The 26,399-nt window shown below is 43.5% G+C and overlaps 1 protein-coding gene across 4 annotated transcripts in view; it reads left to right on the plus strand.

Annotated features, from left to right (window-relative positions):
- GRM7 (glutamate metabotropic receptor 7) overlaps positions 1–26,399 on the plus strand; it is a 317,615-nt gene that overhangs the window by 215,539 nt on the left and 75,677 nt on the right. The window lies entirely within an intron of this gene.

Genomic DNA, 26,399 nt, shown 5'->3' on the forward strand with positions numbered 1-26,399 from the left:
ACAATAATAAAGAAAATTGTGGAGTTTAGAGCAGTCAAGGATTCCCTAAAATAACCAACCAAAATAATAGCTACTATTAAATACATCCCAGGAAAAACTACCAAAGGCTACAATCTGTCTTCAGTAATTATTGTGGAGATAACACTTCAGGATATATTTCCCCAATTCTTATTTCTTTAATAGTAACACAAGAAGAGAAACAAAAGGATGTTTGGTGAGGGTGCTCATACTAATTTAGAAAACGCTGAAGTGATGCTCTGTTTTCCAAGAGACTTGTCATGTTGGGCAGTCTCGTTTAGTTCTGTGTGTCTGAATTTCCTCAGTTACAAAAGAGAAAAGTTGTTCTGCCCTATTATGCAGGCCTTACTGGTAAGGACACTCCAGATCTCAAAGGCGGTAGGTAAGACCATCAAAGGTGAGTAAATATTTTCTTCTTTATCATTGTCTTCATTCAAAGAAGGAGCAAGAATATTTTGCATTTTATTTCCCTGGAAGTAGTGCTACTGTTCAGTCTATTGTCTGTCTAACCTACAATGGTATATGTCACCTTCCAATTCACAGTATTTTGGAGCAAGGGCAGAAGTACAGGGGGCACAGGGCTGATTAATCTTGATAGCTGTACCAGATTTTTTCATGTAAAATTACAGAATAACTTCTTCTTACATTTCTCTCTATTGCATGACAGTAGATAGACTGAAGAGATCTTTAACAATGTATTTGCAAGTCTCAAAATATGCTGTATCAGTTTGTTTTCTTTTTGTTGTCATGAGTTTATAAACCTGGTTTTACAAAATTTCTGAGACATTCATATTTCTCTATCCTGATTGCTTCCCCACATCTTCGTATCACCTTTACTGAACATTTCTGTCAGACATAAAAAAGCAAAGGCAGATGTCTGCTCCCTACCCGCACAGGAGCCAGGCTCTGCTCTCCCTTTAGCAAGTTTGTATGTGAAGTGTCTCCTCTGAGTGTAGTTCATTCACCCTGGATTTACGTTTCTGTATCTGAGGTCAGAATTTCGTCTATAACCAAGAAAATATTTTATGACTTTTTACTGCAGCAAACTTGGGACATAATGTAGTTTTTACGTAAGGACAATATAATCACCAAGTTTTCTTTTGCTTGCTTGTTGTCAAGCAACCTAGCACAGCTTTGCCTAGTACCCAATGCATGATTTAGTAATGATTTTGGCTGTATTTCACAGATATCTACGCAAGGATAAAATGAGCAGATGTCTAATTTTAAATGGCTTGGCCAGTATTCCATGAAAAACTGTTGCAGTGCTTTGTTCTCCCTGCAGTGAAGTTTGATCACAAGATGCCCACCCACCTCCCATAAGAGGTCATGGAAGAGCACCTCCTGCCTCTCTCTCTTTTATGAAGATTATGTGATGTTCTGTCAGACCCTTTTTGGCCCCCTGCATGCAGATTTAGTATGCAATATTTATAGTATGCGTCCTCCTGCAATTTGAAATGCTTTGCCCTGAATTTTAGGATCAGAAATTTGGCCAGCTGCATCCCTATTGAAATCTTGTATCATGACCCCCAGAGCCTGTTGAATAGCAAAGATACAGCTAATGCAACTAGGCAATAAAACTGTTGACCACAGTAATATTAGCATCTGAAACCAGGACTGCATTTTACTATGCTAGTGTTGAGAGTATGCTCGTGTATTACAAGGCAGTTGCATCATTATGAGGAGAACTATTTTGACTGCATTTAGCTTTAATATATTTCAAAAGCCAAAAGCGCTAGTGGTGAAAAGGAGGAAATCTACCATGGGGAAAAGAAGGTGTGTCATGTACCAGCTGGTTTTTGGTTGTTTTGCTTTTCAAATGGGTAACTTTCTTTTTTTACTTCAGCAGTAGCTAGATCTCTAATGCTTGTGTTGTTCAAGCAATGGGAAATAGTGAGGATGACTCTGTGGGTTAAGCAAGAAGGCAGAGTGGCCAGGAGATACAGGTTCTGCTTTCATGCCTTATGTTTCACCTGGAATTTTAGAAATGTAGTTCATGCTCCATGCTCTGTTTTACCCCATGTACACCATAGATCCAATAACAATAGATGTCATCTTGCCATGCGTGCCTGCCTTTGTTAGTAAAGCACTTCGAGGTTGCTCGATAGGAGGCACTGTAGGAATGCAAGGAACTGGCTGACCAGCTCCTATACCTGGCTGGCTTCTATGAATGCAACTTGTAATGCTTTGAACAGAAATGCATCTCTCCTGGAGGAACTGATATGCCTGAAGGAGAGAAAAATGGATCACTCCTAGAGGAACTGCAGGTTCTCATGGGAAATTTGGTGATATTGCTTCTCTTTCTCTATACAGAGTTAACTCAGCAGGTCCCAGGTTTATTATGTTTTCACATCCAAACCTCTGCAAGTATCCCTAAGCTGTCAAAATCAAAAAGTAAAGAAAATCCCTGTGAAATTGTTGAATCTTCTTTTTCCAAGGATTTGTCTTCTGCATACCCTATCACAGCAGCACTCTCCATCACGTTCCCTGTGACTCCTTCCCATAGTTGTCTCCACAATTTCCTTGCAGTGCCTGAACTCCCTCCCACACCCCTGTATCATTTGCTGTGCAAGCAGCAGCCTGTATCGTGGCTGTTTGAATTACACATATGCCGACTGGTTGGCTGGCTGGCTGAACCAAAAGGGGGAGAGAGATGCTCAGGGTTGGGTGCATCTCTCTTCTAACTATCCACTGAGTTTTACTAATCCTTCAGAAATCTCTCCTTGTAGCAAATGTGCTTCAAATTGGCCAGGAAGTTCAAAAGTTATTAGGAAGGAAGTTGGTACAGACAGATGGAGGGGCAGACAGAGCGTGCATATGTTCCACTTCCTTCAAATTTTTCCTCTGATATGATAGCAAAATTTAGAAATTCCCAACAGTTATGCAGAACGAAAAGTAAAGTAAAGCTAGCCTTGCTGTTAACATTTTTTGTTAAAAATGTGATTTACGCAAAAGTGTTGCCAAGTAGACTGCTATTGGATTTGGACAAGTAGGCATATGGGTTCAATCTCTTGTATTGCTGAAGTGAGCAGCAGACTTGCATTTGACCGAAAAGCCAGAGTTTTGGCCTCTTCTTCCATCCCCACCCTGTTTTCCTATTTCATACTGACAAGCTTTCGGGGGTCATTAAAAGGCTGAGCTCATTTAAAGTTTTCAGTTTGCGTGGCTTAAGCCTGGTCTGGATGTGTCGGTGCCACCAAGGCTGAGCCATGAGCAGGCTGGAGAGACCTGTCCGGACTCCCGCGTACGGACACCAGCTGCTTTCTGTGGTCTAGTAACAAATGAGTTGTTGGGGTATTGAGGTCCTGCATGACGAACCAGAGGTCTTGACTGAATAGCAAGAAGGAAGCTCTCCATGGGGCAAGGGCTCTCACCTCCCTCGCGTGGTGGAGCACCCAGCTGAGACGTGGTGGTCGTCTCGTACCGTCCCTCCACAACTTGCAGCACGGTGGCGGACGTGACGCCCTGTTTCACCTTCACCCTCGTCTTGGTGAGTAGTGAAATGGTTACAGGAGACCTATTTATTTGCCATTAGAGAGGGATATCTTCCTAGAGCAAGCTAATGCAGGTTGTTTTCAGTTTGATTGTCTAATTAATGCTGTACTTCTAGCCTATTAGTGTCCGCATAGGGTGCATCATGTTGTTTTAATTGCATCAGCATCTCCAACTTGTCAAATGCACTCTACCAGCTCGGTGTTATGGCTTATAAAGGTGCCACTGGGCACTCAGGTTCTGATCAGATGCTGCAGCACTTTTTCAGGATGGCTGAAGAAAGTGTATCCTTGATTGTGGACAGAAAACAGGATGTCCTGTCCTTTATTACACTGTAGAGATTTCAAGTAGCTCTTACTTGAAACATGTTTCACTTCCAAAGCATCAGACGGGGTTAACTGTAAGCTCCAGATAAAATTAAAACATACTTCTAATTAATTTGTTTCCAAACAGAAATAAATACATATTAAAGATGCCTAAACATACTGTGTACAGAGATAAACAAAAAAATCAGTATTGTTTTATAGATGTGCCCTTGAATTGTAGATTGTTTAGTCACATGAAACAGTGTACAGCTTGAAACATGACTGCTGGTTAAATGGAGCCTTTTGCATGCAGCGTCGGGAAGGCTGGCTGCTTAGCAATTCCTTATGCTTTTATTAATTTCCTCCAGCAATAAGTGATATATTGCTGCAATCTTTCTAAACAAGTGCTTAGAAGATTAATAGTATTGATAATTATCAATATGCTTCCATAAACACGTACATTACATAGATCTAACTCCCCTTATAAATCCTGGGTCATGTTATATGGTGCAAAGGAAATTGCTGTGGACTTATTAATAACTCCCTCCTCCTTGAGGAAATAGCTGTATTATGTTGTTTTCTTCACTGTAGGTATGGGCCAGTATTTTAGAGGAGCACGAAAAATGGAAAAAAAGAAGCCTTGCTTTAAAGAAAGTAACATTCCAGTACATCAGGGTCTCTGGTCTTGGAGCAAACAGAAAGTGTGTAGGGCTTGAGGTCAGCTTTCACCCTACAGAGGATGGGGAGCCACCGCTGACCCTGACAACAGGCAGGGACCCTTTCGAAGCAAGTCACTGACAAAGAGGATGATGCAACGTCTATGCTGCAATTCTGTTTTTTCCCCACAAATAGAAATACATTAAGTTACTTTGTAATGATCTATGCAATTTGTGCAGATCCTGCACACATCAATACCTACTGAATCTTTTTGGGCTCAGACTAATCTATGTACATGCCATAAACATCTCTGTTATAGAATTTGGAAATAAACATTAAGAATAGCAAGCTAATGAAAAGTGTAATCAAATGTCTAACCTTCTGGCAAGAGACCTATATGTACCTGCCTTTTTTTGGTAAAATATTCAGAATGGCAATTAGATCCAAGCAACTATTCAGTGAAGTTTGAGGCTCAGGAATATTCTGCCAACAGATGGTGTTTTTCTAAAATAATGTGTTCAGATTTATTTCTGTTCAATGTTTTTTGGTTTTGTTGTTGGGTTTTGATTTGGGGTTTTTTTTCATCGCAGTAGAGCATGTTCAGAGCAGATGGATTTTTTTTTTCAGAACATTTTGCAGCAAAAGGTAAATCTTTCTGGAGCATCTGCAGATTTCAGTTTATGGAAAGCCTGGGATTTCCCCGGTTTCTGGTGGAAGGAGAGCAAAAGGGCACTTACCTGGCCAGTTAGAAGTTTTTGCTTCAAATAGCAAGGGATGAGAGAATTTCACCACAATGACCACAGGGTTGTTTTGGGGATTTTTAGATGCTTTTAAAAGAATGTATTTCGAAGTATTTATCTGAAATTTAAAAATAGAAATTTGGCATCTCCCAACCTAGAAAATTTTAGCTTAAACAATTTCACCTTAGTGAAGTTGCATGTAACTGAAAGCACAATTATTGATAGCATTATTGGATCTAGCTCCTATATGCATGTAAAGTATGATCACAAAGCCCCTATTTGCAAATATATATAAAAAAATGTGTGTGTTTACAAGCCTTTATATATGTGTATATGGATGGATGGATGTATATGCATGCACAGAACTTTGCAATATATAATCCTTAAGATTTCTGTTGGTTTGCAACATCTGAGTAAGCTCAAAATCACGGTTCAAAGATTACGTCAAGATAGATAAAAATTGGTATCAATTTCCTTTCTCATTTCAGTTATTGTCACATAAATTGCCCTTGTACTGTCATTTCCTATTCCTGTTACAGACTGTAATGAGTAGCTGGTACAAAGATAATACATCTCTATTACAACTTGGAGCCTGAAATCTTGTGAGCTGATGGGTTGACAGGAGGTATGCATTATTCAGGTGTTAGACAGTCTCATTAAACAAATTCAGCAAATGAGGTCAGGGTGTTATTTAAAATTAAGATTTTAAGTATTAAGCATGATTAGTATGTTTTGTTTTCTTATGTCAGTGCAGAACCTTGAGCTTTCAGCGGATGCAGCCACTTGTTGAAAATTACCACCGTTTACATTTCTAATGAAATTGGCTAAACCCTTAGATTTAATTAGCTGTACGTTACAGCATATTGGCATACATGGAGATGTGGCTGCATCCAGAAGTAACTGGATTCCTGATAGCTGAAAAAATATGAATTATTTTAGCCACTATTTTTGGAAAGTAACTTAATTGGAGCTGTTCTTTCTGATGGAAATACTGCTCAGCCTGTGCTGCTCCTGCTGAACTGCAACTGCTGCAGACTCTGATCCTCAGCTGGGGCTACGTCCAAGTGCAGCGGCATTCCTCGTCTTCTCAAGGGACTCTTTGGAAATGCTATTCTGCTCCAAAATAACTAGTTTTATGGTGCATAAAAAAAAAGTTCTGGGCTGCTTCTTCAGGCATTTACACCCCACTGAGATGAATTAAACCTACTTGAAGCCCCTCTCCCCCATGGCACTGTTACTGACACTCTGCATCTTCTGCTCCCCTGACCCTGGTCCTGTCCGTCCACCCGCTTCTCAGTGTCACATCAAACAGTCGGCGGGTGACGCACGGCCACAGTCGCGCTCATGAGGCTGCAGGTGCCTGGCTTTATGGGAATTAGTTCACAACATAAACGCTGCTAAATGCAAAGTCCTTCCAGAAAGGCCTACAGCCTGTTTGCAAAGCTTTTTGCCATAGCTGGGCATTTCTGAGCTCAGTCTCCATTACGCTGTCAGCCAAACTGTATGCAGTCCAGTTAGAGGTTTAAAGGTGAATAATTACATCAGTGTGTTACTAAAATACATCTCAATTACATGTTTTGGCTAGCGAGTTACTATGCCCAACATGTCAATAGCTATAATGTATACTATAATGATAGATGTTGTTTATTTTGTTCTGTCATTAGATTCTGTAATCTTTCATTGCTCATGTCAACCATGACCGGCATGAACACCTTTAATTATCTTAACTTGCAGAATTAACTTTCAGCCAACTGGAAGGGAATTTTTCAAACCACTGGCCCGCTGAATGACCATATGCGAATTCCTTAGTCCTCCATCGGGTCTCCAAAATGTATGCTAACAGGCAGCAGGACTGAAATCACGTAGGTCCTGCTCACAAGCTGTGATTGCAGCCTGACTTGGTAAGCACTCTTGGAATAAAACCATTGTGGTCTGCAGTACTGCAGATGGTTTTGATGCATTAAGTTTAGAAACGGCTGCTGTAAATAATTTTTATTCAGATAAGGGCACAACCTCGAAATACGTGGTAGTAACCATGTGAATCAAGGAGCACTTCTTCTGTACCACAGAAGAGAGCTAAACAACTCATTGCAAATCATGATAAATGCAGATAATCCTGTTTGTACCTGTGCTTTCTTTGAAAAAAGTCTTAGGTAGTGCGTGTTGTAACCCAGAGAATCTCAGAGTGTGTCTCCAAGTGTCCTTCGATACACTCGTGCCAAACATTTAGCATGTAATGCCAAATTAAACCAGAAAATCTTGGGAGTAGCACGGTATTGACTGCATTAGCATCTGCATATATGCAATAGAAAGCTGAGGAGTATGTAACATTGGCAAATAGTTGGAACGTGTGCTGCAACAGCTGGTACCCAGGTGGGAGTCCTGCACAATCATTCTGCAGCAAGGCCTTGTATGAAGTGAATCAGAAATCCTTCCAGGGTGGCATTTTGGTATGGGGAAAGTGATTTGGGGAATTCAAGTGTTAGGAGGCATGGATAAAGTGGGGTGTGAATAGTGTAACAGAACGTCCAGGAGAACAAGTACCCGCAGCCCTCAGTCACCACCGGCTGCAGAATTAGAAAATAATCCACAAAGAGAAGAGCAAGACCAGTGTGGATCCCTTTCCTGTCTCTTATTTGCCACACTCAAAAATGATGAAAACTGTGGGGTTTGTAAAGAAGAAAGGTTATTCAGTGAGTTGAACTTTATACATAGATTTTTGCTATATAAAAATAGGAAGGCAATAGTTAAATCTTACACCTCACTCTGAAAACTAGCTCAGACTTGGAATTAAAGACGTGAAATGTCATTTCCTCTTTGTTATTGACCCATTTTGCCTAGGCGGTAATGTATACCATGTGAGCTGTACTACCTTAGGCAAAGCAAAGTGAATTAAGCTATATCAGCTTTTGGCAACTCTGAGCATCGGTATAATTTTCCTCCAGGTCTGAGAATGTCACAAGGTAAAATGTTTGTAGGGATATAAATGCTAAGAGAAACTAGGCTGAGAGAATATCTAAGATGTATTACATATCTCTTCAAAGATAGGAAAAAACCAGAAACATAAGGAGCTCATAAAAGCTATAATGGAAAAAAAATTAGGTAGCAGAAGACTTGGTGACTTCAGAATTTGCTTCCTCTTGTGTAGTTCTCTTAAATGTCCGTGAGCCTGTAGGCAGGCAGACTTATGCTCTGAGAATGAGTAACATAAGAAATAGAAGGTCAAAAAATAAATCACTATGTTTTTAAAATAGGTGATATTTTTGCTCCTACGCATCACTTCTTAAATCCTTTTTTGCAAGGCTAATGTATTTTTGTCAGCAAATATATTCAAGAGCAAATACTTTGCTGGGATATGTTATGGATAATTAACAGGTTTGGTTGCTTTTGGCAGGAGTAATAATGTCAGTTTGTGTGTTATTGAGGGCGTAATATTCTTTTTTTAATACCTGAAAACGGAAAGATGCTTTTCAATAACAGATGTGCTTTGTTGTGTTTGGAGAAGTTCACCCAGCTATGTGGAGAAAAACACTAAATATGTGCAACAAAGCTGTTCTGCTCACCAAGCAGCTACTCTTCCACCACTCGGAGCGTAGAAAGCAGGATAGAACAGCTTGTCCAACAGCACGTGAACGCTTGGCATTTTGCAAATACCTGTCAGGGAATCCAGTAGAAAACTCAGGTTTCTAGTTAGATCCACTGTGGTCTTTAGCTGTGGTTTTGCCAGAGTTTTCCATCCTTCTCGCCCCTTGTTTCAGTCCAGCAGGACCCCCCGTAACTCCTGCTGTAAACCTGCAGCAGCCGTTGGCTCTGATCGTGCTTTGCCGCTGCTCCCATCGCCCTCAGAGTCACAGGTGAAGGGGGGCTGCTCTCTTGTGGGGGTGATCTCCAGCGGCATAGAGATGCTGTGCTAGTTTTTACGTTTGCACCTCATCCTTGCCCTGGCAAAGGAATTTTGACAGAAAATATTACCTCTGTTTAAGTCCATGAACTGCAGGCTGAGGGTACGTGGAGACGTGTGATTAACGCGGCAGGCAACGGCAAGCCAAGCCTGTGCATAGAAAAGAGAGAGAATCTAAGAAGTATCAGCAAAATAGTGATTGAATTTCTGCTTCTAGATCAAACACATTTAAGTTTTGTCTTTTCCTTTGCAAAAAAAGTGTAATCTTTTGTCCTGGAGGTAGTGGACAGCAGCACGGAGGTTCATGTCTAGCAAGCCCAGCGGGGCAGCCACCGAGACGCTTGTCATGTTTCTTTTTTATCCACTTTATATTTCCTCTTGCAGTTTGTCTGGTGTGGTAGAAGGTGTTTGTTTAATATCCCTGTCTCTGTGAGTTGGGATTGCCTGGCGTTCCCCATCCGGAGGTTGGGATGCAGCTGGGGGCCGGTGGGGACCCGCGAGGACAGACCGCAGGCAGAGCACGCGTGTGCACCGTGAGGCACGCCGGGGGCTGGTTGTTAAACTCTTCTAGCAAAATCTGCCAGGGAGGTGCAAATCCGTGATGCATCCTGACACAAAGAGCAAACAAAGTTCTATTATTATGCTTGTATGCAGAGGATGAATAAAATACATGGTGGTTTCTGTTGAGATGCTCACGTTTAGAGAATTGAGGCATGCTTTCCACATGCAAAACCTGGAAGTCAGAGTAGTGAGCAGGATTACAGGCTTTTGGACCTCACCTGCCTGAGATTTTAGTTCAGCAGATCCTCAGCAGGTGTGGGCTGGCATCCTCCAGTCATGCCAGTAGTCCTGTGACTATTAACAGCAGTCAAAGGCTTGCTCATTTGTCTCCATTTTTATTTATTGAATTTGCATGTAAAATTTTTTAATGTATTGTATTAACAGGTATAGGAACTATGGGCTTAAAGCTATTTTTGTAGGTCCAAAGCATAATCCAGCTGGGCTTTGCAAAATGAAATTTTGCTACCGTGCAGATGCAAGTGCCAAGGATAGTAGAGTAGAAATTATGTTGACCGCATATTATTGCGCCTGTTTGCTTTAGAGGGGAGAAAGAAATCCCATAAAGGCTATTTAAAAAGCTCTGCACACATCAGGACCATGTGAACAGTCCTTAGAGTTTCCAACATTTAAGCAAAGCATAAAGGTTCCTGACAGAGAACGTGTATTGAGTGGGTCAAAAATAATCACTTTTTAAATGTCCCTGAATACTGATTTCTGTAGAAAATTGATGTGGTTTGCAGCAAGACTATAATATTGGATATATAGTGTGCATTTTAATATGTCTCAAGCTAATCGTTCACATGATAGGCAATAATGGCCCCAAATAAACAGCTGCAAAGGGTCTTTAGCCTGCTCTTAAAACTTGAGGGGAAGCCTTTATTTGCTTTGTTTTCCTTTTTTATTTGTTTCTTCTTCCACTAATCTGAAAATGTACATTTTATATGAAAATGCTGTGTTAAATGATTCCCATGAAACAACCTTGTTTACTTGTTAATTGCACCTTTTAATGGTGTGGAGGATATGTATTTGACCATTAAAAGTAGCATCCGAGCATCTGGCTCCCAATGGTAACTATAATTAGATATTTTATTCCATTCCTGCAATGCCTGTCCATTAGACTGGCTGGTGAAGGGTAGTGCAGACTTAAACCTAACCTTAAACCCTTTGCAAAAGCTGATCGTGGGTCCCTCTTCTTCTCAAAAATACAACTGGAAAAGGTGGCACAGGCTTTTCTCCTTGATAACCGTTACATGAGGTTCAAGTTCATTCAGGATGTGGGAGCTTTATACGTGGTGCCCCTCACCTGGGGGGGAATCCCATCTCCCTGCTGCTGGCTGCTCCCTGCGAGAGGGAAACACACCAGGATGCTCTCCGTGATGTTACTGAATGCATCACCCTGTTTGCGGGAAGGAAAATTCACTGCACCAGAAGGAAGGTGCACAACTGAGAGTACGTCTTACAGTTAAATATTTAGGTCGTTCACCTGGAGGGAATAAGGTACCAGTTCTGATCATATTTCTACTTTTCAAAGAGATGGAAGGGAGTGGCAGGGGGAAGGCAAAGTGTTGTGTTATTATTGCTTTAGTATGCAAAACTGTGATGAGGCACACAATTCCTTAGATTTGCAAGGTTAATTAAAAAAAAAAAAAAAAGCTCTGAATTTTTTTGCAGAACTTTAGTGGAATTTCAACTAGACTAATACTGTTATCATTTTAGGCAGGGTGTGACTGGAAGGCCAGCATTAATTTAGATATTAAATCCATGGAACGATCTTCAATTTGAATCTATGCTGCTGGGTTTTCCCATTTTGTCCATCTACCTGCTGCGACATGCCAGTTCTATGCCGACCAAACCAGTGTCCTGCGCAGCTTTTGGAGCTGAAGCAGCTGCCAGCATCAGCCCTTGGCCACCTTCCCCTGCAGCAACCACCCGTCACAACCGCATCACTTTCCTCTTTCTCTCCCCGCTCAGTTTCAGCAAGATGTGACTGCGGCGTTGATGGAAGACTGGCCTCAAGTGCAGTATAATTAAAGTCCCATCAGCCAACCCTAATTTTCTGTGTACCATCTACAGTTCTTTTAGGGACCGATTGACTGAGTGTAACCTGAGCAAGATAATTTAATAGTATTAATAACACTGCAGCAATCCAATTAAGGCCTAAATGTGTTAGGTACTGAGTTTCACTGAGCATTTTGCATTTCTTTCATCTTGCTTCCCTGGCCTGCGTGTCATTATGCCATGCACGCTAGACACGATGAGAAAATTACTGTACCATTGATGCGGATTCTTTAGAAAGGGAAAACTGGGACCAAATAATTTGACTAGCAAATACTGGTCTTTGAATCAGCTTGGGAATTAGTAGGATAAATAAACTAAAGCATTTTGAGCTGGCAGGCACTTCAAGATAAATGCTATCCAAATTACACACATGCCATTTGGTACATCTCTAGTTATTACACTTTCTGTTTTGAAAGTAGTATATCAGATCTGGCAGATGTATTCCTTTTTCACAATTGTAAATAAAAGAAAAAAAGAAGTTATTTGCTCATAAGCAGAGATAAACAAACAGAAGGGGCTAATCCTTTTCTCAAAACTTGGGTAAGGTCAACTTGTGGCTGTACCATGAAAAATAACTCGGAAAAGGAGTTTTCAGGAGAATAATCAGAATTCCTGGATTTGCTTCTAGATATGCCATTGTCATCCAGGCTTAGTTATTTAGGACTTAAACTTGCCAATCGTTGAGCATCATGAACGTGTTAGAAAAAAAGCATTTGAACATTAGATTTCGACTGTTTAAATGGTAAGCAATTGCTTTGCCCTAATGTTGAGCTATATTTACGTGCTTTGGTGCTTTGGCCGGCAGGTTTCTTGTCATCCTGCACAATGAAACCCTTCAGTCTCGATGCTGTAGGACGGGCACTGGGCAAGAGCAGAACTGCAGATGTGTGGGAAGTTCTGGTAGAGTCAGTGGGCACATGCTAAAAACTGTGTGCTGATGGCTTGGGCCTCTCATCTCACTGTGCCATGGCTTTATTACAGCTGATAGTGAGTGTCCTTTGTCCTATTTATTGTGTACTGCTGCATTTGTGTACCGCTCTGAGATCTTCGGGTGGGAAACAGTGTGGGAGTCAGCTAGACGGTTTTAGCCTTCTCTGCTAGGAGTCATACAAAAGGTAGTGTTATCTAATTATTTACCATATACCTCATTTAAGTTTCTTATTTAAATTCTAGCTGCAACATGGGTATATTTGAATTACGATTCATGCAAACATATCCAACCAACCTAAAAAGCAGAAGAAAGTAAAGATCTGACATACCTGTGATTGAAGGGAACTTTGTGAATGCTCTTTCCACCAGGATAGTAAAATATTGAACAGTTTTTCTTATACAAGTACGTAACTGGGCCACCTCACTTTGAAATGAAATCTTTCATCTTTTCCCTTCTTGTTCTGCATCGCAGTGTATATGAATCCTGTTGCGATCAGACCCCTCCTGTGGAGATCCTGGTGTTTGATGTGCACGGGCTGGCTGGGGACGCAACCCAGTCTGGTGCTTCATCTCTGTAATAACAGATGCTGAGTGCTGGGCAGACCCAGAGGTGGGTTAAGTGGCAGTGCCATGGTCATTTGGGCACGGTGACCTGTTGTGTGAAGGAACATATTCCTCACTGCAGACTGTTCTTGTTCATCAGAGGCGCCAGGCTTCATTTTCAGCTGTGTTTCACTGAAGATCGTGACACTAAATGAGAAGCTAGCTTATGCCAAAAAGCATTAAATTCTTGAGAGAGGGGTGTCCAGGCTACTATTTCCATAGGTCTGCTTTCATTGTCCCAGTTAGTAGCCAGACAAGCTGTAAATTTCTCCTTTAATTAAGCAGAATTTTATCTCCTTATATATGACAAAAGAAAGATCAGGAGTTGGCAAAAGGTTATGAGCAGTGAGATGAGTGGACATATTTTCAGGCTGAAATCATGGCTTATGAGTTCTGCCAGTGACATCTCCTCTGAGCTTTGCCGAGTGGCACGACCACCCTGCTCCTGGTCCCGTCTGCTAAAAACATACAGCTTTTTAAAAGGGCTTAATACTGTTTAATGGACTGCTTTACATAAATTCCTATGAATGTACGTAGGCACGTCCTCTCTAAATACCTCTGGGTCGAAATCCTAATTCCTACTGAGTTTGTACAGTCATTAATCAGGAAGAAACATCCCCATTTCTCTTCAGGAATATAGTCTGTGTCAAGGCGTCACTGTTTTTGACCCACATCCTACAACTAGTTTTTCTAAGAAACCTGTAGCTGGCATATCACTCAATCTAAAGAAGTGAAATGAACTCTGGCTATGAGTGTGCAGAGGATATTGCTCGCATCTCCTTCGTACTGTGCATGCCTGTCGTGGTTTCAGCCCAGCCGGTAACAAAGGACCACGCAGCCGCTCGCTCACTCCTCCCGCCCCCCTCCGGTGGGATAGGGAGGAGACGGAGGAGAGAAAAGAAAAAGAACTGGAACCTCGAGGGTTGAGACAAGGGCAGTTTACTGGGACAACACAAAAAAAAGTTACAACAACAACAACGGTACTAATGAAAGAATATACAAAAAGAGTGATGCACAGTGCAACTGCTCACCACCCAGAACCCGACGATCCGCCACCGAAAGTCCCGAGCCCTCCCCCCGGCCCGCTCCCCATTTATATACTGAGCATGATGTCACATGGTATGGAATAGCTCCTTGGCTAGTTCAGGTCGGCTGCCCCGGCTATGCCCCCCCCCCCCCACCTCCCAGGTTCCTGTAAAAATTAACTCTATCCCAGCTGAACCCAGGACATTATCCACCCCTTATTCTATACCATCTACATCATGCCCAGATCTTACATTTTCCAATCAACTACTACCACTTTCCTTGTCTTATATATATATATGTATATGGACACCCCCCCCCACACACACACACACACAAATAGTACTCCCTTAGTCGATGGGCTATCCCTCCAATGTGTCCATCAATTTTATTTAGTCCATGACTTTGGGGCTCCATCTGTTGTAACAGTTCTTCAGGATAAGAGAGATGGTGTGAGGTGTTAGGTTGTTGTATGCTGCCTCTGGAACTTGTGGCCGGTACATTTGGTGCAACCCACACCCTTGGCCTGCAGGTCGAAGAGGCTGATCTTGAGGAAATTGCTGGGCGCCAGTTCAAGTTCTATCACTGTTGTACTTGGCTCAGTTTCAAAGTCCATCCTTCAGTCATTTGGGTAATTCTTACAGTAATACCCTTGATATGGCATATAGACACTATAGATACAATGACATACATTGGCAGGTTATTTAGCAGTTAAATATCATACAGCCTAATTCACTGGCTATTCTCTCCCAAAATCAAATCTCCCTGAGGTACACATCAAACTTCCCCATCCTTCTGCATCACCCTCCAGGTGTACCCCGGTCCCTGAGCAAAAACAACCCCTTGGATGGGTTTGTCTCTGCTTGAGGGGGGACTAACCCAGACTGCCTTTCCTAACATACTTCTCATGCGCACTACAGGGACTTTATCCCCTTCTACAGTATGTGGAAGTCTTGGTTGGGCAGGGCCAGCCCGATTGGCAGATCCTCTAGTATTAACTAACCAGGTGGCTTTTGTTAAATGTGTATCCCAATGTTTGAAAGTTCCACCCCCCATTGCTCTCAATGTAGTTTTCAGCAGTCCATTGTATCGTTCGATTTTTCCGGAGGCTGGTGCGTGATAAGGGATGTGAGATACCCACTCAATGCCATGTTCTTTGGCCCAGGCGTCTATGAGGTTGTTTCGGAAGTGAGTCCCGTTGTCTGACTCGATTCTTTCTGGGGTGCCGTGTCGCCATAAAACTTTCTCTTCAAGGCCCAGGATAGTGTTCTGGGCAGTGGCGTGGGACACAGGATATGTTTCCAGCCGTCCAGTGGTTGCTTCCACCATTGTAAGCACATGGCACTTGCCTTGGCGGGTTCATGGGAGTGTGATATAGTCAATCTGCCAGGCCTCGCACTGTTTATATTTCAGCCATCGCCCTCCACACGACAGGGGTTTTAACCGCTTGGCTTGTTTAATTGCAGCACATGTTTCACATTCATGGATAACCTGCGCGATAGTGTCCATGGTCAAGTCCACCCCTCGATCACGAGCCCATCTATATGTTGCATCTCTTCCCTGATGGCCCGAGGTATCATGGGCCCACCGAGCCATAAATAGCTCACCCCTATGTTGCCAGTCCAGGTCCACCTGAGACACTTCAATCTTGGTGGCCTGATCTGCCTGCTGGTTGTTTTGATGTTCTTCAGTGGCCCGACTCTTGGGTATATGAGCATCTACGTGACGTACTTTTACCATTAGCTTCTCTATCCGAACAGCAATATCTTGCCACAGTGCGGCCGCCCAGATGGGTTTACCTCTGCGCTGCCAGTTGCTCTTCTTCCATTGCTGTAGCCACCCCCATAGGGCATTTGCCACCATCCATGAGTCAGTATAGAGATAGAGCACTGGCCACTTCTCTCTTTCAGCAATGTCTAACGCTAGCTGGATGGCTTTCACTTCTGCAGACTGACTCGATTCACCTTCTCCTTCAGCAGTTTCTGCGACTAGTCGTGTAGGACTCCATACAGCAGCCTTCCACCTCCGATGTTTTCCCACAATGCGACAGGACCCATCAGTGAACAGGGCATATTGCCTCTCATTTTCTGGCAGTTTATTATACAGTGGGGCCTCTTCAGCCCGTGTCACCTCCTCCTCTGGCGACATTCCAAAATCTTTGCCTTCTGGCCAGTCCGTGATCACTTCCACAATTCCTGGGCGACTGCGGTTTCCTTTGCAAGCTCGTTGTGTGATCAGTGCGGCCCACTTACTCCACGTGGCATCAGTTGCATGATGGGTAGAGGAGACTTTCCCTTTGAACATCCAGCCCAGCACTGGCAGTCGGGGTGCTAAGAGGAGCTGTGCTTCAGTACCAACCACTTCTGAGGCGGCTCGAACTCCTTCATATGCTGCCAATATCTGTTTTTCAGTTGGAGTATAGCGAGCCTCGGTTCCTCTGTATCCCCGACTCCAAAACCCCAGGGGTCGGCCTCGGGTCTCCCCATGTGCTTTCTGCCAGAGGCTCCAGGTAGGGCCATTCTCCCCAGCTGCAGTGTAGAGCACATTTTTAACATCTTGTCCTGCCCGGACTGGCCCAAGAGCTACTGCATGAACAATCTCCCGCTTAATTTGTTCAAAAGCTTGTCGTTGCTCAGGCCCCCATTTGAAATCATTCTTCTTCCGGGTAACTTGGTAGAGAGGACTTACAATTTGACTGTAATTTGGAATATGCATTCTCCAAAAACCCACAACACCTAAGAAAGCCTGTGTTTCCTTTTTATTAGTCGGTGGGGACATAGCTGCTATTTTGTTGATCACATCCATAGGGATGTGACGATGCCCGTCTTGCCATTTTACTCCTAAGAACTGGATCTCCTGTGTACTTTCTTTTATGGCAAAACCAGCCTTCAAAAGGATTTGGATTATTTTCTTCCCTTTCTCAAAAACTTCTTCTGCCATGTTGCCCCATACAATGATGTCATCAATGTATTGCAGGTGTTCTGGAGCTTCACCTTTTTCCAGTGCAGCCTGGATCAGTCCATGGCAAATAGTGGGGCTGTGTTTCCACCCCTGGGGCAGTCAATTCCAGGTGTACTGGACACCCCTCCAAGTGAAAGCAAACTGTGGCCTGCACTCCGCTGCCAAAGGAATGGAGAAAAATGCATTAGCAATGTCAATTGTGGCATACCACTTAGCTGCCTTTGATTCCAGTTCATGTTGAAGCTCTAACATATCTGGCACAGCAGCGCTCAGCGGTGGCGTGACTTCATTCAGCCCACGATAATCTACTGTTAGTCTCCATTCCCCATTAGATTTCCGCACGGGCCATATGGGACTATTAAAAGGTGAGTGAGTCTTGCTGATCACTCCTTGGCTCTCCAATTGGCAAATCAGCTTATGGATGGGGATCAGGGAGTCTCGGTTGGTGCGATATTGCCGCCGGTGCACCGTCGTGGTAGCAATTGGCACGTGTTGTTCTTCAACCTTCAGCAACCCCACAACCGAAGGGTCTTGAGAGAGACCAGGCAGGGTAGACAGCTGTTCAATCTCCTCCATCTCTAATGCAGCTATACCAAAGGCCCACCGGTACCCTTTTGGGTCCTTAAAATACCCCCTCCTGAGATAATCTATACCAAGGATGCACGGGGCCTCTGGGCCAGTTGCAATGGGGTGTTTATGCCACTCATTCCCGGTTAGACTCATTTCAGCTTCCAATACGGTTAGCTCTTGGGATCCCCCTGTCACACCAGAGATACAGATGGGTTCTGCCCCTTTATAACTTGATGGCATTAGGGTGCATTGTGCACCAGTGTCTACTAGAGCCTTATATTCCTCTGGGTCGGACGTGCCAGGCCATAGAATCCACACTGTCCAGTAGACTCGGTTGTCCCTCTCCTCCACCTGGCTGGAGGCAGGGCCCCTCTAATCCTGGTTAGAATATCCGTTACTCACTTTTCGCACGCATGAATCAGAAGTTCCTTCAAGAGGATCAGAAATGGCATCATCCCATCTACTGCATCTGGGGGACTGCTCACGGGAAACTGGAGCAGCAGCTTTCCAAGAAGAATCCTCTTTTCTGGTTGCTTTTTCTCGCAACTCCTGTACCCGTGCATCCAGGACTGAGGTAGGTTTTCCATCCCACTTCCTCATGTGCTTTCCATGGTCACGCAGGTAAAACCACAGGTTAGCCCGTCGTGTGTACTTTCTCTCTCCTCTCTCTTGGGCAGAGGAGTGCTTACTCCCAATAGCTGCGATGCGGGCCTGTACAGGTGGGGAGGAGGACATATCCACTTTGAATTGCTGGAACTCTCGGGACAATTCCTCTACAGCCGAGACACAGGCCCGTAGGGAGGAAGAGAGACTTCCTTCATATTGCCGGAGTTGGACAGCCAATTCATCCACCGTTTGTCCATTGCCTTCTTTCCAGGACATTACTGCCAATGAGTTGGCATAGGTTGGTGGCGCACTTCGTAGAAACTTCCGCCACATCGGTTGTGTGCATTGGACTTCATCTGGATCTGTGGGTGACTGCGCATTTTCTGGATCATTATAAATCACCTCTAGCACAGCTAATTCCCTCAGGTACTGGATACCTCTCTCCATGGTGGTCCACTTGCCTTGGTGACATGTAACTTCATCCTTGAAGGGGTATCTTTCCTTTACACCTAACAGAAGTCGCCTCCAGAGGCTGAGGACTTGTGTTTTTCTCCCAATCACCTTGTCGATGCCCCCTTCCCTAGACAGAGATCCCAACTGCTTGGCTTCCTTACCCTCTAATTCCACACTACTAGCCCCATTATCCCAGCATCGGAGCAGCCAGGTAACAATGTGCTCACCTGGGTGGAGGCTAAATTCTTTTCGCATGTCACGCAACTCACTCAGGGATAGAGATCGGGTAATTATTTCAGGTTCTGCCTCTTCCTCCTGTTCTCGCGATGACCCTGGTTCATCTTCATCTCTCACTAAGCGAACTGATTTCTTTGTGTGTTTCTTTTTCTGTACAGGGGCGACTGATACTGGCACAGGTTGGTTCTCTGGTTTAGCTGCAGTATCTGTCACCGGGGTTGGGGTAGCCACACTGCCTGTTGCCGGGGTTGGGGTAGCCACGGTGTCTGTGGTCGGGGTAGGGGTAGCCACGGTGCCTGTTGTTGGGGTTTGGGTAGCCATGGTGCCTGTTGTCCTGTTTTTCATCTTTTCCCCTTTTTCCCCCTGAGAGTGCTGCCTAATATCAAGCAGTGTTTGGTAGATACTGGCCAGGGCCCAGCACAGTGCAGCGAGTTGTACGTCTTTGGAATAGCCACAGCATTTTTCTTTCAAATATTCTACCACTTCATGAGGGTTCTGTAGTTGTTCGGGAGTGAACTTCCAAGCCACAGGAGGTGAGAAGTTCTCTAGATACCTGCCCATATCCTCCCACATGCCGTGCCACCCATGAATATCCAGCTTTGGGGCAGATCTCTGGGTGGTACTCTTAAAAGAGCCTTTTTGTAGCCCTAAACAAGACCTGAAACATATTCAGGAGGCATAGCACTAACAGCACACTGGCTTGCGCATCCCAAGGATATTCAAAATTCTCAAAAGCTGTTGTAATTAGTCGGAAGGAGAGAAGGGAGGCGAACGGACAGGGGGAAGTATCCCCCCCTAACTTCCCCATGGAGTGAGTGTAATTACCAATAAAATCCGATAGAAGGTGCCCGAAGTATGGAAGTGATATCACTGCCTCATACAGATACCAGCTTAACCTCATGACCAGTGATGTAATCATTTCACAAGTCGACATTGCCCAGTACAGCAAAATGATAATCCCAATCACTCTCCCAGAGGTGAGAAACGTGACTACAGGCAATACATAGAGCACATAAGAACTTACAAAATGCCACCATGTAAACAAATGAATCAACATTGTGACTAACATCTATTTATCTAATATAAGAAATGCGTATGACAAATTTGTTTCAACACGCTCTGGCCAGATCTGTCGTTATCTCAACCCTTCCTGCCCCACGTTGGGCGCCAAAAAGGACTGTCGTGGTTTCAGCCCAGCCGGTAACAAAGGACCACGCAGCCGCTCGCTCACTCCTCCTGCCCCCCTCCGGTGGGATAGGGAGGAGACGGAGGAGAGAAAAGAAAAAGAACTGGAACCTCGAGGGTTGAGACAAGGGCAGTTTACTGGGACAACACAAAAAAAAGTTACAACAACAACAACGGTACTTATGAAAGAATATACAAAAAGAGTGATGCACAGTGCAACTGCTCACCACCCAGAACCCGACGATCCGCCACCGAAAGTCCCGAGCCCTCCCCCCGGCCCGCTCCCCATTTATATACTGAGCATGATGTCACATGGTATGGAATAGCTCCTTGGCTAGTTCAGGTCGGCTGCCCCGGCTATGCCCCCCCACCTCCCAGGTTCCTGTAAAAATTAACTCTATCCCAGCTGAACCCAGGACAATGCCGTGTGATGCGAGTTCTCTAACAAGGCTAATGTGTGCGGAGTTTGATGCAGCTCTGTAACAAGGCTAATGGTAGTGAAGTTCAAACCAGTTTGGCAAATTACTGAGCTCGGTTCAGCCACTGGGACTGGATTCATAGCCAGAAATGTGACAATCCCCGCGTGTCCCTTCGCAGAATTTTGAAGAAGCCTCAGCGCTTTGTGGTGTTTCGCTCTTTTCTAGCGTAATGGCCTGAGGTTCCTCGGAGCGTGGCTTCCAGCGAGGACAGCGTGCTGGGGTGCAAGCTGGGAAATGTGCTTCTGGTGTCTTTTCTGAAGATGCAGATACTAAGGGTTGGAGTGACACTGCATCTAGCACTAAGGGGCATTCTTTGGATAAAACGTGACATAAGAGGGGAATGGAAGGAGTTTTCTCAGCCTTGAGGTTGCACGGGTTTTGTGTCCTCCTGAGTAAAGCGCATACATATCTTGCTCTGCACAACATGGTTAACTTCATTGTGGTTTTGTCTGGGGATTCTCATTTGGCCCATCAGTTAAATGATATATTTAAACTAATATAAATACCAAATGATGAGGGAGAGTGATCCTCTCCTAGAATATTTAGCTCTGTAGATTAAATCAAAGAAAGAGTCCTGACTTAGCAAGTTCGTTTGTAAAGGTGAACCAAAAGAGTATGTGTAAAAAGCATTTCTGCATAGCTCTTATTTTGAGTGCTGCATGTCCTTTATTCCTTATGGCTGCTGAGGCACAGCATTTATTATCTTGCTTGTATAATCAGCTTTCAGACGCTGCTGTGAGTGAAGGCTATTGTATTGCTTATTAGTAAAAAAAGTGTGATGCTTTCAGTTCTGTCTATCACTGCCAATCTTAAATCATTGATCTTTCCTCTCTGCAGATACCTGAGCAGAATATTTTTTGAAACATTTGCAAAAATGTCAAAAATACCTACCTGTTTCTGAGATGCAATCTAGAAAAAAATTACATTTTTTCTGAGTAATGTGAAAGTGCTGCTCTCAATCAAGGATGGGCGCAGACCTTCATGGCAAGGAGCTGCCTTTGGTTATGGCCAGTAAAATCCATCTTCATTGGGCCAAGCTAGAGGACTTTGAAAAATGATGCTTTCCGTCTACTCAGTACAGACTTCCTTTGGCAAGTCTCATGGAGCATCCTAGTGAGCATGGTCCTGAGGTTATTATTTTTCATAATCCCTGCACCACATTAATTAGATCTTTCCCCCAAAAGAAGTTTTAACAGTGTTAGCACTTTTTTAGGGTAAATTCTCCCTCATAGCTGTGCCTCTTGAGTAACCTGCTGGTGATTTCAAGGTGATCTCTAGTATAATTAAACACCAGTCTGTCATTCCTCACTGAAAGAAAGCTCCAATTGAAATCAGTGGGAGTGTCACTTGATTAAGGCATTCTGGGCTGGTCCCACAGTGAGCTGTCATTTTCCCCATATCAAACTGAAATCTGATGTGTAAATATCCCCTTAATGCCGTGCAATAGGTTTTCCCTCCCCACCCCCCACCAATGGATGCTTTTAGAGCACCCTTCAAAAAAGCAAAAATTCAGATAATTTATGCTACGCAGGTTTGCGCTGTGCGAGGTTGTAGCAGGAATCGAAGGAAAACACTTGGAGACTGAACTTTCCCCTAAAAATACCTGTTGTTGGTCGAGAGGAGGAAAATGACTGCAGCAGAATGAACAGCAATAGACAATGAGGGCTGGTTTTATTAATTTTAAAATGATTACATAATATTCTGAAATTAAGCCCAGCGTGCAAGAACGGCAGTGTTGCTCCCGATGTGGGAGATGCTATTTTCTGCATGTAAAATATTAAGAGCACCATAAGCTTAGCCTATTTTGTGAAATATGGAAGATGACTATGAGACTGCATTCTCTTTTGACCAGTTTGACAATGAGATGTGCTGGGAATGAAATGTTGGGCACAACACAAGAGGTAGCAGCATAAACCCCCAAATGCCCTGTTGTTCAGTCCTTGGCTTGGGGCTGATTACAGATACTCTAATTCTAAGCCACTTAAGGATGAAAAATTGTCTTAGATTACCTCTGCTTGCAGAAGATAGATTTGCTCTAACCTGTTAATTTAAATAGATAAAAATTGTGCATTATAAATGCACATTTGGAAGTACTTGCTCTTTTTTAATTAAAAAAAATTATGCAGGGGATGCAGGATGAATATGGAAGATGCATGGTCTATCCCCTTCCATTAGTGAGAAGATGACATGAAGCTGTAGTCAGATATAAAAGCATTAAAATAATTAATTTTCAGTTTTATTGTGTGTCAACAGAAATGTATGATAATATGCATTTTTGCAAAAATTGTAGATTAAGCATTTTTCTCTACATCGGTGTTGTGCTAAAAATGTCCTTGCTTTAATGTAGAACAAATAGCCTTTGGATCTCATTAAAGATGTTATTATAAGTGCTCAGTGTAACTTGCTTCTGGTGTCCTTAAAGCAGGTAAGATTGGTAGAAAATTATGACAAATATTAAATGAAAGAAAAAGTAAGATTAGGAAAGGAAAGAGAAAAATAAATGAGGTTTATATGTAGGTTAAGAACTGCTTATTAGGAGATCACTGAAAAGGAGTTACAGTGTAGGAACAGAAGTGATGTTTTTAGTTGAAGTTTAAATCATAATTAATTTAACATGTTAAATAAAATGTGATGCAGATGCAATGCAGATTTTTATACCTGTACCCAAATAGCAACTGTCCTTTACTCTAGGTGGCAAGAACCAGTGCCAGGGGAATTTTTACCCATGATAGGTAACATGCAGCTGAACATTCAGGGCGAGAAGAGCGGAGTGGGAGGGAGTCTCTCCCCAATGCACCTGCAGGTATTAAAGGTGTTAAAATGAAATTAGAGTTTTCCCACTAGAGAAAAATACAGATAGATGACTGACCTCCAGTATTTCTCCAGTTTAAGCCTCCACCAGCTACCCAGTGAAACACTGGTACGCCAGCCCAGAAGGCACTAGGGATGCAAACCCCCGATGTCCCAGCGCCGCGCAGGGTGCCAGGCTTCGCCGCCGCCGAGCAGCCCCATCCCCCTCACACGGGAGTAAATGTGGGAGCCAGTCCTGCATCTTCCAAAAGCCTTAAGGAAAGTTATTTTCCGCACACGTTCATACAGCGCTTTGCGCTGTGGGATCCCTGCCCACGCTGGGGCTTCCCAGGAGCTGTCACAACTTTAATGAGAGGAAGAAATTGGAGCTGTGCAGTTCCTGGGTGAGACTGATCCTGGGGGCATTTTGTTCATTAATAGGTATCTGAATCAGCAGGTGTGAAGCTGAGGGCCTGGCATTATGGGAATGTTGTCACAATTTCTTGACAACGTTTCTGATTTGTGCTGACGATGAAAAATTGCAAGTTTTTTGGCTGGAAGACTTGGAGAAGTGATGAGTTTCCAACACCTTCAATTAGAATGTTGTGATTTGCTTGTCCTGTGTGTGTTTATGGACAGGACACTCTCTGTTCCCACAGCTGTTGCTGTTACATTAGGGCAGAAACAAGAAGGACAGCAGTAGGAGAAACCAGAATAAAAAGCATATAAGGACGTTTAACTTCTGTTTATAAAGAAGATAGAGTGGAGGGATTTAAGATAATTAATGCAGCAGACCAGGAAAATTTAGGAGATTTTTGCTTTTCCTCTAAAATAGCTTTCTTTTGAAGTTTCCCAAGATACCTAAAAACACTCGCTAGCACAAACCACATCATCTCTGGCGTCAGGAGGGAGGCAGCGCTGGGGTTGATGCTCCATCTCACTGATGAAGTGTTCCTGAAAGTAGGGAGAAAAAATAGCTGTCGCGAGGCAAGAGTGAGCTGCAGAGCTCAGGACCGGATTTCGGATGCTCTGTGGGGAGCAGGGGTGCCCGGGCTCTGCCGGGGCTGCAGCATCCCTGTCCCAGCAGAGATGCTCTGGCAGCCGCTGGGGATCAGGTTTACGCACTGTCATCTCGGGGTTTGGGGGGCTGCTGGTTAACGTGTCCTACTTCTGCCCTGTACGGATTTTAAAAGCCGCTTTGAAGTAGCTGGATTTTGACTTTGATTTAAAACATGAAAACAGAAAGAAAATGAAGAGGCAGGACCAGAGCTCAGTCTTTACCTCGTTTTGGGGTGTCAGGGTGTAACTGGGCTCAAACCGGTGCTGAGAGCGCTCAGGTTAAGCGGATGACTCCCGAGCCAGGGGGTGCGAGGGCAAGTGGAGCTGGGTCCTACGGAGGGGCTGGGCTGGGGCCGCGGCTTCAGTCCCCACAGGGCGGGCGAGGGATGCAGCGGCTTCCCGGAGCTGGTACGCTGCCGCTGCGGAAACAATCATTCTGTTTAAACAGAGTTTTTGTAGTTTCTGGGGATTTTTTGCACTACCCTGAAAAACGTGTTAAGCTTGCACTGCTCAGAATGCAGTGATTTGTTCGTCACAAGCAAAAACCATAGGGATTTTTTGCCTCCATCACCTTGCAGGCTCCGCGCTTGTCTTAAGGCTTTTCTGTCAATCCCCTGCAGGCAGTGCAATTAAAACAAGTGACAGTGAAACACCTTATTTGCAGTGTCTGGGCAAGTCACTGGAGTAGCTTTGCATCCTTCTCTGGTAGTTTGGCTTATCGTTGCTGTTATCTGTTGAAGGGATTTTAGTTGATATTTTGCAGAAGGCCCTGTTGACTATGTGTTATTGACATATTCTTAGCTTAAAACCATTATCATGTTAAAGCCCTGGATTTAGAAACTAATTACAAGACATTAATAGCTAAGCCCTAAAAGCTAAGTCATGCAAATATTTCTATCTGTAAAGTTGAATAAACAAAAACTGTTTGAACTGCTGACTTAGTAACTCGAGTCTAAAAGCAATCTGTAAGGTGGCAATAAATCTGAGCACAATCCTCCGCACTTGTTTTCTACTGTGTCCATGAAATTAATGGCACAGTTGTTATGAAAGTCATACCAGGGAACATGGCTATTTTTTTCCCCAAGTAGGTTAATTATCACTAATGTAATTATTTTTGTACCGATTTTTATTTTAATCAAACATTGCATGAAACAATTTAGTTCAGAACAAATAGCTTATTACAGAATTGTTTGTGGTGGTGAGAAAAAAAGCAGCGATGTTTAAATTATACACATATATTGAGTTACTTTATTCATTAAAATGAACAATTATGTTAGGCCTTATGAGACAGACTAAGCATTTCTTGTTAATGTTTGTTCTGTAGTGAACATAATGAGAATTTATATTGGAAATGGATCCCATCCCTCTAGCTTGAGCCATTTATGAACTGGGCGATACGTAGGAGTTGGGAGAGCTTGGGGGAAAAAAAAGAGTCAGAGTTAACCCCTAACCAAGACATGTTGCATTGCCCTGTGGTTGTGGGGAAGGCACTGGATCTGGGAGGGAGCTTTTTCTTTTCTTTGGGGGGGGTTTGTTTGTTTGTTTGTTCATTTTTTGGGCTTGGTATTTTTCCTCTGTACTGTGGTGGTAGGGCAAAACATAGTGTCCCACTGGAACATGGTGGCTCTAGTCGATCCAAGTACCATGGAGCAGGGCCAGCTTTGAAGTTCTTTTTTCATCAGTTGTTTTGAATGTCCTACAATGAACCAGTTGTGGCTTGGGTTTTTTTTTTTTCCCATTTATCAGATCAGTTCATCAGTGCATGAACTATAAT

The sequence above is a fragment of the Harpia harpyja genome, chromosome Z, assembly GCF_026419915.1.
Source record: "Harpia harpyja isolate bHarHar1 chromosome Z, bHarHar1 primary haplotype, whole genome shotgun sequence".
Classification (NCBI taxonomy): domain Eukaryota; kingdom Metazoa; phylum Chordata; class Aves; order Accipitriformes; family Accipitridae; genus Harpia; species Harpia harpyja.